Source organism: Eretmochelys imbricata, chromosome 1, assembly GCF_965152235.1.
Source record: "Eretmochelys imbricata isolate rEreImb1 chromosome 1, rEreImb1.hap1, whole genome shotgun sequence".
NCBI lineage: Eukaryota > Metazoa > Chordata > Testudines > Cheloniidae > Eretmochelys > Eretmochelys imbricata.
The window spans coordinates 272,693,400-272,711,653 of record NC_135572.1 but is presented as its reverse complement, the minus strand read 5'-3'; the positions used below and the strand labels follow the sequence as shown (position 1 = coordinate 272,711,653).

Here is an 18,254-nt window from a genome sequence, read left to right as displayed (position 1 = left end):
ACGGGGGAGGAAGGAGACCCACCACAGCTAAGGACTATGGCAGTCAATTAGAGGATATTAAAAATGGAGAGAGCTGTGGCACTGAATCAAAAAGGTGGCACAGCACCTACAACTTGCAGGGTGTGTGAAGCCATCAGGAGATGGCTTATGTATTCACTATACAGAATAAGAAACCACTACAGGCATCCCTAGTGTACACCACAACAGGGTTGGGCAACAGTGCAATCTGTCAATGGGAGGTCAGGGTGCAAATATATGTGATCCCTGATAAAGTAGCAAACCACTGAGAACATAATCTCACACACCTGAGATGTTATCATAAAGATTCCCCACTTTTCTTATACCTGTAAAATGAGTAATCATTGCTACAAAATGTATTTCTATTTAAGTCAATGGCAAAAAACATCCACTAACATCAGCAGAAACAGGATTGGGCCCATAAAACCCACTGAAATCAATGGGCTCAGGCTCAAAACTATTCACAGTAAGGATTTTAACAGCTTTCCTTAACTAAATCCTATAGCTTGAAATATACCTGATAGCATGAATTTTTAAAAGAGAGTTAACTACATGGACAATCTAAAGGAGTAAGTAATAACCAACTGGTTTTGATCTAGGGGAAAACGAAGCCAAACTTTTAAATCAGCATAACTTTTGAATGAGCTGTAACAACAAAACAGTTTGTTGTCTTTTCAGCTGATTTCGCAGAAACGTTCCTCCTTTGCCCTCTAAATAAGTGTGAAAAGAAAAGGAGTACTTGTGGCACCTTAGAGACTAACCAATTTATTTGAGCATAAGCTTTCCTGAGCTACGTGGCCAGGGCAAGTTAGAGTGGGGGTGAGGCTGGGAAGCGGAGCAGGTGAAAGCCCGTGGCAGGTTGTGGGGAAGGGCAAGGTTGGGAACTGGAGCGGGTCAAAGCCCATGGCAGGTTAAAGTGGGAGAGGTAAGGCTGGAACTTGGATGAGTGCAGGATGGAGCAGACGGTGGCAGGGCAGCATGGTGCAGAGACAAGAAGAAGGTGACAGGAGAAAGTAGACACACAGCGATGCAGGGTAGAGGGGGCGCAGTGGGAAAGGAGAGGCGGGGTGATGCCGAGGCCTCAGACAGAAGCTAGCGGGAGAACCGCACAACCCTAGCCCCACATCCGCAGCTGGCAGTGGCAGGTTAACGCAGCCCATCGCCACCCATCAGCTCCCGCAGCCGTCTCCGTTTCCTGCCCAGCCAGACTACAAGTCCCAGCGTGCCCCGGGCGGCCTCCTCCCTGGCGGCACGTCTCCTCTACCCCGCCCCCTGACGGCTGATGCGCACGCGCGTTGGCGGCGGCGTCTAGGGCAGTCTCCCTAATGTAAGATGGTGGCCGGCCTGGCGGCGGAGCGCACGGAGCCCGGAGATTACCCGTCTCTCACATAAAGGTCGTCGGAGGAGCTACTCCGCCCCCTCCCGCCAGGCCCGGCGCTACCAGAGGTCCCGCCCGACAGCGCTGCTGCTCCTGCCGCCCGCTCGCCGGCCGCCGTGAAGCAGGAGAGACTGCGGGCGGGGAGGGACGAGGAAGGCGGGTGAGTGTGCGAGCAGGGGCCGGGGGAGCCGGGCTACGAGAGAGCGGAGGCTTCGCAGGGACCGCGCAGGCCTCAGTCCACCCCGCTCCCCCGGTTCGGCCCCCAAGAGCGGCGGGACCCCGCTGTCTAGGGGGAGCGGAGGCGCCCTGCCCGGGAGGTCGCGAGGGGCGCCCAGGGGCTGCCCGTTTTCCAGCCCCTCGCGGGGAGGGGAGCGGTGGTGGGAGGGAGAGCTCGGGGCCGCGCTCGGCACCGAGGGGCTGCCGGACTGGGACGTGGGAGAGGAGGGGGCTGTGCCCGGGAGCGTCTCACCCCACCCCTCCTCTCCAGCCTCCGGGGGAGGCCGCACTGGCTTGGGTTATCTATTTCAGTGTGATTCTCTTATGGCTTGGTGGAAATTTCCTCTCTTCCTCCTCCCCCTCCCCAAAACTGGGCTCCATTTGTTCTGATTCTCACTTTTGTGGGAGACAGATGGTAAATGGCAGCCGTCTCTTTTTTCCTATTATTTTGGACAATTCATTTAACCTTCTCAGATTTGTCTCTTAGCACATCCGTCTTTAACTTTCCAGGGCTTCTAAAACATGCTCAGTCTTAGAAACCTTTTCATAGGCTGAGTTAGGAGAAGGAAATGAGAAGGCTATGGGCTCACATCGTGTTCCATGGCTTGCCATATGCTCTACCTGCCAGTTTCAGTGTGAGCTGGTGGTGCTTTCATGTGCACAATAAAAGGAGGAGGTGCGCGCTGGATAGTCCTCCTGGAACACTTCACTGCTACAGTTCAGAGGATTCGTATGGCTTTGGCCTGTGTGCTTGGGACACTATCAAATGCGGAGTTATTAGGAGGGCAATGAATGCTATGTAGGGCAGTGGTTCTCAAACTTTTGTACTGGTGACCTCTTTCACATAGCAAGCCTCTGACTGTGACCCCCCCCCCCATACATTAAAAACACATTTTTATATATTTAACACCATTATAAATGCTGGAGGAAAAGCGGATTTATGGTGGTGGCTGACTGCTCGCGGACCCTCCCCCTCCGTAATAATCTCATGACCCCCTGAGGGGTCCCAAACCCCTGATGTAGGGTATATGTTACATGTTACTCTTTAAGCTGGATGTGCAAGTTCTGAAAAAGGTTGGCTTAATTTTACCAAAAGTTGTAAAGGTTATGTTAGCATATAGCGTGTTTACTGTCTCTGTACTTTTTTTTAGCTTATTGTGCTTATCTGCAATACTGCTTGTGTTACATTCTATTTTAGTTTTAAAATATCTGGACTTCAGTGAACAGATATTTTGACATCACACTTATGTAAGCATGATCACAGGCATTGACTAAAAGATAAACAGTAATACTGAAAGACAAATCTGTGGAAGAATTAAGTTGTTTCCCCTCCCCACTTTGTATCTGGAAACTCAGGCTATGAAAAGGAAGAGCAGAGCGAAGAAGTAGTGTACCTTAGAGGTTGGATGGCGTTCAGGTGGCCTATGAATACTCCAAATATACATTTAGTTTCTCAGTAGCATTGCTAATAAAAGGAGAAAAAAAAGTAAGTGCACAGTCTAGAAGTCAAATGGAGTCAAGTGTATTACACCTAAGGGTTTTTATGATCCTGTAACAGACTTTCCATTCCATAAACAAGACTAACGCATGTATGGGTTTAGAAACATTTGGCAGTCAGTCAGACTAGACTTGACTTGGCTGACTGGCAAGGAAAGCTTATGGTAGGAGAGGATTGTTTTTGTATGGTAAGGGGTACTGATTATAAAATGCACTCTTGTTCTAATTAGCATGTTTTCCTTTTAAGTTCCCATTAAAAGTTTTTAGGTGGCTAGCTTAGTTTTTTCTTACAGAAAATGCTATAGGTGCTTGTCAGTCTTAGGGCTCTAGTTTTTTTTAATTTGGAGCTGATTATTTCAAATGGATGACGTGTAAACATACAACTTCAAATTGTCTGATTATAAAATGTATTTTAGGCCTTAGACAACCAAATCCATCATTTATAGACCTGTCTCGGGGTACAAGACTGTACCTTGCCATCTGGTGCAACCAAGCAAAATTGCTTGGCAAGGCCACTGTATCAGGGGTTCTCAGACTTTCACAAGGGTGAACAACATCTTAATAGACTATCTGGACCACCTTTCATCCCACTTGCGATTGCATAACATCCCTGTGACAACTTCAGCAATTGCTTTCTTTGTAAAGTAGTAATAGGAAAATATTCATATATTTTTAGCAGTCTTTAGTATGCGGTGTTCTTTTTTGAGAAAGTTAATGACACGGTCTTTGCTATTCAGTTCAGTACATCTCCTTCACTATCTGTTCTTTTCCTCTCAGCTGGAAATGGCAAGAAGAGTCTAGGCTATAGGATTGCCCATCTCTGTGAACTACTACTGATCCTTTGACCACAGTTTGGGGAATCTCTGCAGTAGGTTACAGAAATAATACTCGGTTCTTATATATTTTCATCTGTAGGTGTCAAAGTGCTTTACAAAGGAAAATAGTAGTATCCTTGAATGACCAATGGGGAAACCAAGGCATAGAAGTAAATGATTTTCCCGAGTTCACACATCCGACATTGTTGGAGCTAGGATCAGAGCTCAGGTCTTTTGTTTGCTTAGCAGTGTGGTGGGCCTTCTGTCAGGATCTGTGTGGTTCTACTGTGCAGGAGGGAGTGCAAGATTTGAGGCACTTATGGAGGTTCTTATGCCAGGTGAAATGAAAGGACAACGTTGGTGATAGATGGTGGATTGAATAAAAGCATTTCTGTAAATAAAACTGCATTGTTCCAGGGTAAACTATTTGGCTCAGAGATAGCAAAACCAGATAACACACACACTTTCTACAGATATCTACTGAACCAGAAACTTCCATTATAACTTAGTTATTTTGCAGGCTATTTCCCTAGTTCAAAATAAGCAACCTTAGAGCAAAAATTGTCCAGGCCCCACATCCTGTGTATTTTTCCATAGTTGATGCAGTGGTTTTGAAGCTACTTCAAGTATCAAATTGTTTCTAGTAATGCAGTGAACATTTACAATCACAGGCTTGACTTCTCACTCTGTTTGGAACTCTGGTCAGCTTCACATTAGTTAGTGGACTGACCTCCTGTTTAGCTTTGAGAAAGAAATTACAGTGCTCAACCTAGTCATTTGTAAATGGCAGGAGAATGAAATTCCATTATTCGAGATCTTTCTGGTGTTCTAGGACCATTGTAACTAAAACGCACTATATAATTTCTCACTTTCTTCACTCAAACTAAGCCCGTAAGTACTTCTACTGGAGGAGGCTTGAAATATTCTGGAATTACAAAACAGTACTTGTGTGACCTAGCAAGTTTAGGAAGCCTGTATCCAAATTTATACAGGAATTCAGGGGCTGGAGAATGACACTTCTTTCCATCTCCTGCACAATCTGTAAGATGTGTACACAGTTTTTTGTTTCTAGATGTCATCTTAGAGTTACTTCCATAATCTGTTAAATACATAAACAACATTTGACAAACCAATCATTAGATCACAAGGCAGAAGACTTAACTTGCTATCAGTACTCATACTGGGAACTGGGGTTGAGGTGGTGGTGGAAATGGGGCTGTTACATCTGAAGCAATTTTAGAGCTTTTTACAGTTCAGAGGTAAAATGTAGATGGATCCAGAAGCTTGAGTAAACACTACTGAGGTGAGTGGAGACAGGTCACGCTTCCTGGAGAAATCCTGTTCCCTCAGCAACATGGTGGGCCTTGTGTCAGGATCTGTGCAGGAGGGAGTGCCAAATTTGGGGTACTCTTTATGCAGCAGCACATGGGAAACCCTCATAAAAGGATTTGGGGTGTGGACTGCTGCTATACCTCCCCACGTAGGGAAGATGGCTCTAGCCATAGGCTAAACTATTGGCTATAAAGAGGCTCCACTATTGTATTGTGGTGAAGTTTTTTGGTGGGTGTGAGGAAGGGTAATATATACCTTCTCCCACTCCAGTGTAATTCCTAGGAATATCTGAGCCTTAAACATTTACACCTGTAGAGTTTCAGGTTGACTGTCCAGATGCATGAAAACAACACTACCTGCATTTGATTGATACTTAGGTTTACTTTGCAACTAAGTGCTAGAAATGCAATTATTTTTAAAACGAAGATTACATGCTGATGAGTAAGTCTGTAAAGAAATTCGTGGCTAACTGCCTCACTTTCCAGAGAGTGGCAAGTAGAAAACTGGTGAGTAAATTTATCAAACCCTGAACATAATACAAGCAGCATTACAGTACTGACCAAAAAGTTGTGGTCATCTTGTGACAGCATTGGAAATGAGCAAGTAATTTAGTGAGCATCCAAAAAGTACTTTATTCCTAGTTGTTGATTCTGCACACTTCAGGTCTTTAGGCTACAGGCCATCTTACTGTAATCTTGTTAGCTCTTCAGTAGCCCAAGATATAATTTGTTTACTAATGCTCGTTAGAGTGTTATAAGTGGCAATTTAACTTCTCAGTGTAAGAATACTCCTAAGCAATTTTGTCAGGTGAGACAAAATTTTGAGAGGTGGTAGCTATATTGATGCTTATATATATAAGCTCTCCTATGGATATAGGTCTGTAGCATTGACCTGGCCTTAGTTTTCACCATCTGTTCATACTGCCAGTGAGTCTTCTGGTAATCCCTAAACTAGTACGAAAACTGTAGGTCAAAATTATGTTATAGGTCAATTTACCTTGTAGTTCAGATCTGTTTACATGTTTTTCCTATTGTATTAATATTATGGACCTGAATCTCATTTACACTAAGGCTCCTTTATGCTTCCAGAATTATGTAAAGAGGCCTTAATGTAAATAAGAAATAAGCCTAATAAAACACCTCCAACTTGGCTAGTGACTCAGTCTCACTGCTGTTGTGGATCCGTGCAACCGTTTTTTTCTAAAGCAACCCATTTTGTAAATTGTCTGTTGATGTCTTCCCTTTAAGTTGAAACTTTCCTTCCAGCTTTTGATAAAACACAAGGATCATGGCATTTGTAACGGAGAAAACTTGTGTTCAAACGATAGTTCATTTTTGTCCTTGAAAGCAGCAGTAAAGAATTTTCAGCACTCATCTGGCAAAGGATATGTTAAGCTGAAACTTCTTGTATGGATAGCTTCATCATTAGTAGCAAACTGGCTCCAGAACAGCAGATTGGAAGTCTCTGGAAATTAAATGATGGAGAATTATACAGTTTACAATAGCACACTAATTCTAGTTCATTCTTTTTGTGTAGTTTAAATGTTATTCTTTTAAAATATTAAAGACAAAAGTTGGGAAATTCAAGCAACTATTAGCATTTACAATAATCTGCAGAAGTTTTAAAAAAAAGTAGCTTACAGCTACCTTCTTTCCTATATGGGTGGTAGCTGAGTAGGAATTAATACTAGAATGATCATGTGAACAGCTCACAACTATAACAAAAGGATTACTGACATTAAGATTTTTAAAGATTTGTTACTTAAAAACTGCAAGATTTGAAGTCGGCTAACTATGCCCTATGGCAGGCCTGTTGTCCTATCTATTTGTACTGTGGCTAGCGCACTGAGACCCTAAGTCTGACCTGAGGACTTAGGTATTACTGTTTATATAAATATATAGCACAGTGAAACTTCATGCGGACCACCTGCCCTTGGTGAGCACTCAAAGATCTTCCTAGATAACACTAAAATGCTAGTTTTAAGAGAACATCTTTCTGTGATCAGAGACAGCCTAGAACTGATGCCAAATACAACAGTACCTTTTTGGGGAAAATGGCTCAACTACTTTTGACTTTGCTGTCAAGTGCACACTGTGTATAGTCTTTTCATAGAGAGTTCTGCATTTTCCCTAACTCAATGTATTGCAGTAAGTTTTTTACACTGAATCACTAGAAAGTAGTTAAATGTAATAGAAATTACGTTTTTATTTCACCTGTGCTGAGTAACTGATGGATAGAGCATTATTGGCTGCAACAAGTAACCTGTTCTACGCTTAAAAAACAAAAAGCCCCTCCCCCCAATGCAGTATTTGATTTTTATAAACTACTTAATCTAAATGTTGGTATATTAAGTGACCTGCAAACAATAAAATAAGTTTTGGAATCAAGTGTAATTTGGTTTCGTGGGATTCATTTCAGCTTTCTGTGTTAGGGTCTTTTAATAAAGACAACAACTTTTTATCAGTCCTTGAGTGATCAGTTAATGTAGTTTCCCCTGTACTTAAAATGTCTTGACTGGGAGAGTGGTGGAAGATAACTTCATTGAAAATTGGATTAGCATTTGACAGCACCAGTTCATTGTTTGATATTTATAGTGGGGTCAGATACTGCTGAAGACCAGAAGGTTGCCAGTGTATAGCCGCATGGGGGAGGGGGAAGGGAAGGGTGCAAGTGCATTGAGACAGCTAATTCTGTTATGTACTCTGTTTCAGAGGTGACTTTCCCCTCAGTCTGATTTAGCACGAGCAGAAATATTTTGGGGCTTTCTTAGTGTCTACTCCTTTGATTTTAGACTTGTGCGTACATACTCAGTCTTTCTAACGGTTCTTCTCTTGACCTTGTTAAGCCAACCTTTTGCATGTTGTGGGTTAGTATATTTTTTCTGTCTGAAGGAATTTGTCCGCTCTGAGGGCAGTAAAAATGGAATAACTGTTTTATCCTAAGTAGAAAATGACTCCAGGATCCAGCCTTTAAGTAGGCAGATGGCTGAGCCAGTACGTTTGCCATTAACTTTCTTTTCAGACTAAGTTTTTTTTTGCAGGATACATTTGTGTGTTCATAGACTAACAGATAACTTGCTCAAGGTGTTACCTTACAAGTTTTTGTCATGCAAGAAAGGTCTCAAAATTTTTACCTACCCAAATAGACCCAATCAGGTGTAGCTAGACAATTGGGGTGATGATGGGTAGTGAACTTGTTACTGTTTTTAGGTTGTAAAAGATATTTGATTTAATGCTTTGCTTTTTGGCACTTTCCTAGAATGCTGCCATTGCTGATGCTTCTTATAAAAGATTACTTAATACAAGAAAACCACTTGCATAGGACTTTTTGTCCCTTAATAGTTCAGGTAACTTTTAGGTTTTCTTCCATTTCCCACTTATTTTCCCTCCCATAACCTTTAAATCCATGACAATGTCCTGGGTGTGGTGGACTCCAGAATCTGTCAAATGCAGCATCTAAGATGTCTAGATGTTTATGCGAAGCAGTGATGCACTCCTTTCTGCTAAAAGTGTTTCCTTTAAAGTGCTCCCAACTTCTTTGACCTTGTGTAGTAACACATTTGTATTTCCTGGCATAGTGGAACCAGAGGCTGACATTTGGTGTGCCATCACAGAAATCCCCATTGTCCTGCAACTTTTGCAGTTTTGAGTGAAACTTGCATAAGACCATCACGCTTTTCTGGGTTTCCCATAGGTGTACAGGGAAGCTGCTAAAGCATCCTGCAATCCTTGTAAGTTTTACCTGCTTTTGTTACCACAGTGGTGCATAAGCATTAAGTGCAAGATTCCTTCATTCAGCACTTATAAGCGTGTGACTGTGTAGTGGTGTAATCTTGATCCAAGTTTAAAATAGCCTTCCTAAAATGTTGCTCTTGTCATTTCTGTCTTTTGACAGAAGAGAAGGCCACATTAAAATTCACCTTTCTTATATCTAGTCCTGTTTTTTTTTTTTAAATTTAGACTTGTTTAGACACAAACAACTATGTCTTGTTTTGTTGTAACCTGGAGGATTTTAACTTCCAGTTGCCACCTCCTGCTGAGGTCCTGTAAAACTGCCATTATTATTAAAGTGTAGGACTATGTGATGCTGTTCTTGGAGCCTGTAAACTGCACCCAGTCAGCCACAGTAGCAACATTTGAGTAATACAAAACAATCCTTCCATCTGAAGAATAAGCTTATTTCCCTATGGTAGGACTTTAGCTACTTTAAAGTCTTCTACTTGTGCATTTGTCAGCCTTTGTCTTTGTCTCTGTTCACGTAGACTTGGTAAATTCCTTACCTCTTATTTCCCTTGGAAATATAATTACTAATGTGGGAAGTATAGATTTTTTTTTTCCCTCTCAGGCTGTCCATCTTGACAAAAATCACTGGCAGCCTTTTTCTAAGAATATAATGTGGATGTTAAGACATCTAGACTTGTACTTCTGAGACTTGAATCCAAAAATACCAAAAGTGAGATATGTGACTTGAAAATTGTAACTAAGGTTGTACAGTGTTTTTATTTAAATTAACCTTAAAATTTAAATCACTTACTTGCATTTTGTTAGTTCTTCACTTTATTTTGCTAAAGTGAATATTTCTTTTGCTTGTTTTCTTGGAATTAGTGTCATTAATAAATTTCAGATTTTTACATAAAGGTTTTCTCTTAAGCTTCTCACTTATTTCTTATTTATGTTGAAAATGGCCAGCCCATTTCTTACTGTGAGAACCAAAATTTTCCTCCAAAATTGATCTACTTCTCAAAGCTATTAATTTCCCCTTTAACCAATTCACTGTAAATCTGCCTTCACATCCCACTTTGGAAAAGTCTGGCAACAGTTTCAGTATATGCTTTTCTCCTTTTGTTGCCTCTGGGGAAGTACTCAGGGCAAAGACCAATAGCTCTGGTATGATCCATTGGTGGCATTGTTCTGTAAGACTGTTCTGTTCTTTTACTGAATTGTGAAAGGAAGATACAGGATTGTGGGTACCCCACACCAAGCTGGTCATACTTTGTGTGTATGAATCTGCTTGTTTCAGTAGAGGTTGGGAAGTTGTGTTGTCTATTGACGGGCCTATATGAAATGAATGACTAGCCTTAGTGTGTGTGAAATGGATTGGTAGCTTTAGCATAGAAGAACCCACTTATTGAATGGAAACAGACTGAAAATATGCTCTTTTCCTTAGAGGTATTTCTTGACATGAAGGCTGAAACACACTCATGTGGTATAGAGAAATCTGTATTACCATTGTTGCATCTGATCTGTTGCTAGAAGACTTCAGTTTGTAGAACTGTTAGTCCAGCAGCTTTCAGAAAGGCAACATTTCAAATCCAAAATGAAATGCACAGAAGTGGTAGGAAGGTAACCCTCTTACTTTCCCATACCCTGTCCATGGTACTGCATGTATGTGTCCTGCCCTTAGTGAGTAGAGCAAGTCTGAGAGGGTATTTGAGTCTTGGCTCAACAGCCTATCACTTCTGCATCTTAAGGCTGGAGCAGAGGTATGTGTATTAGTCACAAACTGTGGCAATGATTTTTTTGTTTTTGGTTCAGATTACATTTCTCATTTGCCTTTCCTGCTAGGTGCTAATTTTTAATGCCCCAGGAAATAATAGTGGTCTGTCATATGGTTAATGCTATAGATGATGATAGTCCCTTCTTTGTATGGTATATATGAATAACTTAAGTGAGACAGATTGTCCACTACTTAACCTTAATGTATTTTTACATTAAAAAAACTCCAAAGTAGCTTATGCAGTTTATTACTGCAAAAACATCAGACTGATTTGTTGCAAAATGTGAAACTACTTGGTTTTGTGGTTCAACTAAGAAAGCTTTTCATTATGTTGGTCAGCAGTAAGTTTTTTTTTTTTAACCAAATTCCAGATAAAAATTCAACTTGGTTGCTGAAAGTAAATAGAGTAGTTCACTGCTCGTGCAGGAAATGCCCAGAAAGAGAGGGCTGTCTGGCCTTGGCATATGTATATTGTTTTTTGCTCTGGATTGGACCTGCCTGGTAGTGTGAATTATAGCATTCGTCATGGATTTGACAGGCACTATCTACAGATTTGAGGATTTGTTTTTATGCCATTTAAGAAAATGTTTATAATTAACTTAGTCATGTTAAAAATGTTAGATTATAGAGCTCAAGGATACAGAAATAGCTGCAGGTTTTTTTTGGTACTTGAATTACTGAGTCAGTAATTGAGACTAATAACTCTTTACTCCTTTAACCCAACCTTTTAGTCATACAGAGGCTTAGGGTGGGGTAGTCTTATGGAGAACAACTTATTTATCTAGGGCCAAAAAGTGTAGTAGGGCATTAAAAAAAGACAGGTCCCAATGTTTGAGAATTCTGTTCCATCTTGTGAAAAGTTCTGACGTGACAGTACTGGATATTGAAGCTCTCTGATTGTCCAGTGAACAAGTACTGCTTGGGTAATGACAATGCAGGATTCATCTACCAGTGTACTGTGACCTGGAAAGTGAGGATAGCTCAGCCTCCAGGCTGATTTAATCCTCTGCTTCTTTAGATTCCTGCTAGACTGGTGTGTGTGTGTGGGTAAGTACTGCCTGTATGGACTCTTGGCAGGTGAACTGGACTGTGGCTGGCAGATATGTAATAACCTGGATTAGATTTGAGCAGGTGAGCTAAAGGTGGAAAACTGTGGAACCCTATTACTAATTCTTGATGTAAAATAGTCCTCTAGAGAACACACATTTGAGTTCCTCTCTGAGGAAAGCAATGGAGATGACTTTGCCAGCCTTTTCTGCCTAGACGCATCAACTCTTGTTGAACAAAGCAGGATTATTCTTTTGTAATTTGCCTACCTCTCTAATTTGTGAATTGCATTTAGCATCTTTTCACATCCAAGGATTTTATTGAAAGCAAGTATAAAATATCTTCTTAGCCTTTCCTTGTCTAAAAATAAGAATTTAATGTTAATTTAAAAAAAGTTGTAAAAGTTTAATCTTCTAAAAATTTCCTCTCCTGCTTTCCTGAAAGGTCCTTTACTGTACTCAGTGAGAAGTCCCTCACCTTAACTCCCTTAAAGCCAGCCCACACAGTTGATTGCAAACCTGAGGGGTTATGTGAACTGTTTTCCCAGAGCCTGTTTTGAAGGACAGTTTTCCTTTAAATCCTGTTAGCCTCCGTATCATCAGATTTCAAGGAGAGCAGTAAATTACCAGGCTTAATACTTTTTGCATCAGTTAGCATATGTCTGCATATATTTGCAGGCAAAATGACATTAAGGTAAATTTGAGAGTACATGTCAATAAAATAGCATAATGTACATTAAAGGGATTTTACAGTTATCCAAAAACAATGTGTTAAGATCAAGAAATTCAGTATTAAGGTTAAATTTAAGAAATCCAAATATGTTAAGGTATGGAAATGCACAATTAGGGCACTTGAACAACCTTCCCTGCTCTGTAGTGAAGTCATGCAATAATCATTAAGGCATTTTAATGCTTTTGGTCCCAGATAAGAGTAAATTGATTTTTAAAGACATTGAGTTTCCCACTTCAGTATCACCACAGGATAGTGCACCTTGCATTTCTCTCTCCTGCACTCTAAGGAGATCTGGTACAATGGGTAGCTTATTAAAAGAAATATTTAGGATACCAGTCACTTTTCGTAACAAAGTTTGTCAGTAGAGTCTGGTGCATAAAATCTTCAGAAACACTCACAAAGAATTGCCCCGTGTCCATTACCTTTCTCCTATTAAAAGGAGGACTTGTGGCATCTTAGACTAACAAATTTATTTGAGCATAAGCTTTCGTGAGCTACAGCTCCCTTCATCGGATGCATTCAGTGGAAAATACAGTGGGGAGATTTATATACCCAGAGAACATGAAACAATGGGTGTTCCCATACACCCTGTAACGAGAGTGATCAGGTAAGGTGAGCTATTACCAGCAGGAGAGCAGGGGGGAAAAAACTTCTTCCTATTGTTCTTAGTGAGACTGAGGCCATAGCATCCCTCAATTAGTGCACCCCCTTCCAGAATGGTGGAAGCCTCCCATTGTTTCCAGGGAAAGTAACAGGGAAAATGACTATAAGTCTTTTTTATTTAAAAAAAAAAGTCTTTCATTTAGCCTGTGAACAAGATTTCAGTGAGTTTTAACTATTAGGAAAGTTGGAGTCAGTTGTATTGGGAACAATCAGTGTGACCCCCAAGTGCTAATTTTAAAGAACCATTTTAGTTAGTTTTTACCTCTTTAACCAATTCATTCTGTAGTCAGAGTAAGTGCTGTAATTTTCTCGGAAGGTACCTTGTATTCTTCATGTGTAACAGTGGTTGAATGTCCCTGCTTTGTATGCGAAACTGAGCCTTAACTGTGGAACCACAAGTGGTAGTTCCATAATGTGACCTTTAGAAATGTATGGTGAAGGGTTCTTTGGTCTAATCTAGACCAATTAGTTTGTACACCTACCATTCAGTCTTATGTATAGCAGTACGTAAGCCAGAAGCTGGAAATGGGCGACAGGGGATGGATGACGTGATGATTACCTGTTCTGTTCATTCACTCTGGGGCACCTGACAGTGGCCACTGTCAGAAGACAGGATACTGGGCTAGATGGACCTTTAGTCTGACCCAGTATGGCTGTTCTTATATTTTTATGTAGTATATTTTGAGGAAAAATATGCTATAATTTTAAATTTCACTTAATTTAAAACACAATTAGAACATTAGAATTAAAACTGAAACCGTTTCACTGCAATGTTACTTCTGAAAGTGAAAATTTTGCCCCCTGACCTGTGTGTGTGGTTTAAAAACAAACAAACAAAAAAACACACTATAGACAAGCCATATTCTTCCTAGTGGCAGGTAGAAGCATATCCTAGGTAGAATTCTATACAATTGGCCTCATTCCCTTGCAATTATGGTAACAGTGGTTGGCTGAAAATAAGGCAAGAGACCCGGGCACCTGCTATTTCAAAGACCCATAATGCCAAAGGACAGTAGGGATGGTGAGGGAACACCTGTGCTGCTAACATCTTCAAAACATTCATCCTGCTGCGAGTGGAGGCTCTTTGTGTCCCAAAAGTACTATAGATTCTTCAGGAGACATGAGTGCTCACCCATCTTGAGTCTTATACCTATGGATCTTTTGAAGTTGTAGCAGCAGCAAGAGTACCTTTTCTCTAAGCAGCTGTTGGTTTCCTCTCCCTGTCATGTAATTTTGGGATCTACCTGGGTGGTGCATCTTTCTAAAATTGGAAAGGAGGGTGCAGCTGGGAGCCATAGACATCTAAAATTTGCAACTGCATCTTTAAAACAAGAAAGATTTGCCACTTAATTACCCTTGCCCTCCTCATTACAAAAGTTGCTGTAAGTGCAGCCATATTAAGATTTTTCAGACAACCTTAACTCAGATCCTGTATGAATGTTAATATAATATTTAGCCATTTGAAACCCCCTTCATCATAACCATCAATATCATCCACGCTTCCAGTAGTAACCACAAACCTTCCTTTACTGCACAGTGCTGTACTACAGGTATAGAACCTGTCAGTCTCATATTGGCCACAAACCCCTTCTCCAGTTCACCCTATTGGTTACGAGGCATTTCTCCATAAAATCTCTTCTTGTGTACGGCACTGCTTTTCTTTCTACTGTTCCATTGAACCAACGACTGTGATCTACTTCATCTATTGTCCATGGTAATACTTAATGCTTATTCTCTTCAAAATGCTTTACAAACACTAGCTAATTAAACCTCAGCATTCTTCTGGGAGGATTTATCCTTATTTTATGGCTGGGAAAACAGACACAGTGAATCACTGGTACAACTAGAATTAGAAGTCCTGATGTCAAATCCTATGCTTATGTAAAATGACTCCTCAGAGTAGGGTTATTGTGTTATAATTTGAAGTACATCTGAGGGTCAGCCTGTCCCAAAACCAGCAACCAGGATTTAGTAGTCGTCTGTCTCAGTGGTGGTGTAATTTACTTGCAGCTGAGAGCTGCGGGGTGTTACACTGGGAGAAAGGTTATTTAATGGTAGACAAGATGATACAGCTGGTATGCAAAAAACCAACCCCAACATAACAGTGATTTTATTTAAACTCGAACAAACAAAGCTGGATTCCACCTACATACAATAACATTAAATAGATTAAGAGTGTGTCTATATATAATTTATATAAATATATAAAACTTCCAAGTGCACTAAACTAAATATAACCCTCTATTTAGAGAAATATATTTATCTCTGTATGCACAGGCTATTACCTTTATAGGCTGTGGTTGAGGGTAAAATTTTAATTCAAAGTCCCTTTTCTCCAAATCTCTCACTGGGTACTAACACCCAAGTTAGTCTTTGAGACTCAGATGCCTCTCTTGATTTCCTGAAGAGATGGACTCGACTCCATTGGTACTTGTTTGTGGGGACGCACATTAGATTAGACCCACAAGATTTGAACGGTTTCTGGGACTCCTATTCCGGGGCCATGTGATCATAAGAGGTGACTGGAGATGATGCTCAGGAGCAAACAGGAACAGATGCTCAGGAACATGTCATCAAACATGGACTGATCCTGAACAGCTGGCTGTAACTTAAAGGCACTCTCTTCTGCATGTCTCTGTCCTGCTCAATCTCACTCTCCACTTACTCTCTGTTTCTCTTAGTCCTGGTTTCCCTCACTCCCTTGCCCTGTTTCTCTTAGGTTACTCACAGACTCTGTTTCTCTCTGTGTCAAGCTCCACGCTGCCTGCCTCTGTCCCTCAACTGCCCCCCTCTTCTCCAACTCTCACTTACTCTCTCCCTGAGTGGGAGCAGTCATCTCCTCGCACTTTCTCAGGGGGATGGGCTACCTCTTCTCCATAGAAAATTACGTTGTATTCACCGTGAACACACCTAAATCATATATTCCCATATAGGGTCGAGTCCCTTTGTTGTATTTACATTTATTTCACTACTAGATCACATTTGTCAGCCAGATGGGGAATATGTATCTCAGATCACACCCCTTCCAGAACAAGACTTGCATGAGCTTTTATGCTGCTCACTCTTCACAAACTGACTGACCATGAATGCCCGAGTAGAACAGTCATCAAAACAGTAAGATGCTTGCATCAAAGTAGTTACATTTTAATTTATAGTTAATCATTTTTCACATAATTGAACTTGTTCATACTGATATTAGTATCTCTTATCAGAGAAATGGTGAGTGGGGGTGGCAGGGGGTAGAGAGGTGCCAGTCGAAGTTGTCTGCAGAATCTCAGCTCCAAATTTCCTGGGCTTCAAATATATTTAGTTTGTTTAATTGATTTTTACAACCTTAACAGTATCTTTATTTTTTGTGTTGAAATTTTCTTTTTGGTAAAGGTGTGAAAACATCATTATGTGAACTTTAACTATCCTGTCTCTGAACTCCACTGGTTTGTCTGAATGCGAGAATTTGCAAACTTTGCAGGCTGTACTGAAGAGGGAGAGACGGAGCCTTGTTTCCTGGCCTTGAAAGTTTTACTTGGATTGAATAGGAGGAATACGTGGATAGAACCATTCATAAGTACACATATCACCCAGGAAAGTAACAGGGAAGAAGGTTAGGTTGGTCATGTGTGATCTCCTTCCAGGGTGACAAATCTCTAAAGAGGCTCATATCCTTTCATTGGTTTTCTACAGCCTTCCTCCCTCCTCTACAATCTTGAGTTCTTTACCCCTGCCCATACTCTGTGTCTCTCTGAAGACCTTCTGGATCCTGTGGCCTTTCCCATCTGTCTGTGCTGGGACAAACAGCATGGTGCTTCATTCCTTCCATTGTATGTGTGGGTGTGTTCTATGTAGATTCTTATATCACACTCATGTAAGAAAAAATGCACTTGGTTTCACAAAAAGTATTCTTACAACTTGGGGGAGGGAAGTGCTGGTTATATCCAGAAGTATCTTAAGTGGCCTATCAGAAGAGCAAATATGCTTGCTTATGAAATGGCAAATGTTTGTTAAAGGCCCAGAATTAAATCACTGACAGGGATAATGTAGAAGTATCCTGAGAGGGCATGGCTCTATTAGAGACAGTAAAACCACAACAACTCTCCCTTTTAATCTGGTATTTGAACAGGAACAAGGGCTTCCTGGTTGCCCTTTAAAGTACATTATTAGTGTTCAACACCTTGTAGGAGAGGTCCCTAAAACCTAACTACATAGTCACTACCATGGTTTGTAATTGCATAGCATCTGTCACAAAGCTGGGAACGCATGTTTGACGCATTATTTTGTTCTCACACTTCTATGTACAAACTTTCAAATGAGACCTCCACAGTTTCAAGACTAATTTTGGAAAATGGATGCTTTCATAAAGTTAAGATGAGAGGTAAACTGTGTTCACTCTCTTCTTCATAGGGAAATGGAATCTGATATTGTTACAGGTAATGCCTTTTGCAGTATAGTCACTACGTGATAAACATAAATGTAAAAATAAATGCAGAAAATATTATATCCTATAACCCATCCTGATTCCTATTATTAGTACTCTTCCATATGCCAAGAGTATGGGAATTCTAAACATTAAAACAGTGATTTTGAGTAGATTATTGTTCTTACTGAGTGCAGCTGCTGAGTTGATTTAGGCTTATTTGCATATCTAATTTAATTATTTTGATTAACATGGGATACTTGGCTGTTTAAAATCAGCAAGTAGATTGGTTATATTCCCTTCTAGAATTAGCTTTGCAAATAATTCTCCTGTAAACTACTTTCTAGAATTTGTTTTTACAAAAGGCAGTTTTGGAGTAGGTTAAGAGTGTAATCATAAGTGATTTCAGAGTGAGGTTGTTAAACAGTCTTACAAGCATCACGAGACATCTTTACATTTAATGGATCACAGCACTTGCAGCTTCTTATATGAATGGGCCTTCATGTTTGGAATCAAACTAACAATGCACTTCCCTAACTTGCACTGTGCTTTGTGATGCTACGTGGATATCATAGCTTAAAATGTATGTTGCTACAACTGTTTTACACACTTAAATACTGTTCGGCTCTACTAAGCTTAATTAAACTCA

The 18,254-nt window shown here is 40.6% G+C and overlaps 1 protein-coding gene across 5 annotated transcripts in view; it reads left to right on the top strand.

The window, feature by feature from the left end:
- The first annotated feature begins 1,344 nt into the window (after positions 1-1,344).
- The window catches only part of CNOT4 (CCR4-NOT transcription complex subunit 4), a 122,605-nt gene continuing 105,695 nt past the window's right edge, over positions 1,345-18,254 (top strand). For all 5 annotated transcript variants that reach the window (XM_077831711.1, XM_077831723.1, XM_077831694.1 and 2 more), the window contains exon 1: positions 1,345-1,556. The gene's annotated coding sequence lies outside the window, so the exon portion shown is untranslated. The remainder of the gene's footprint in view (positions 1,557-18,254) is intronic.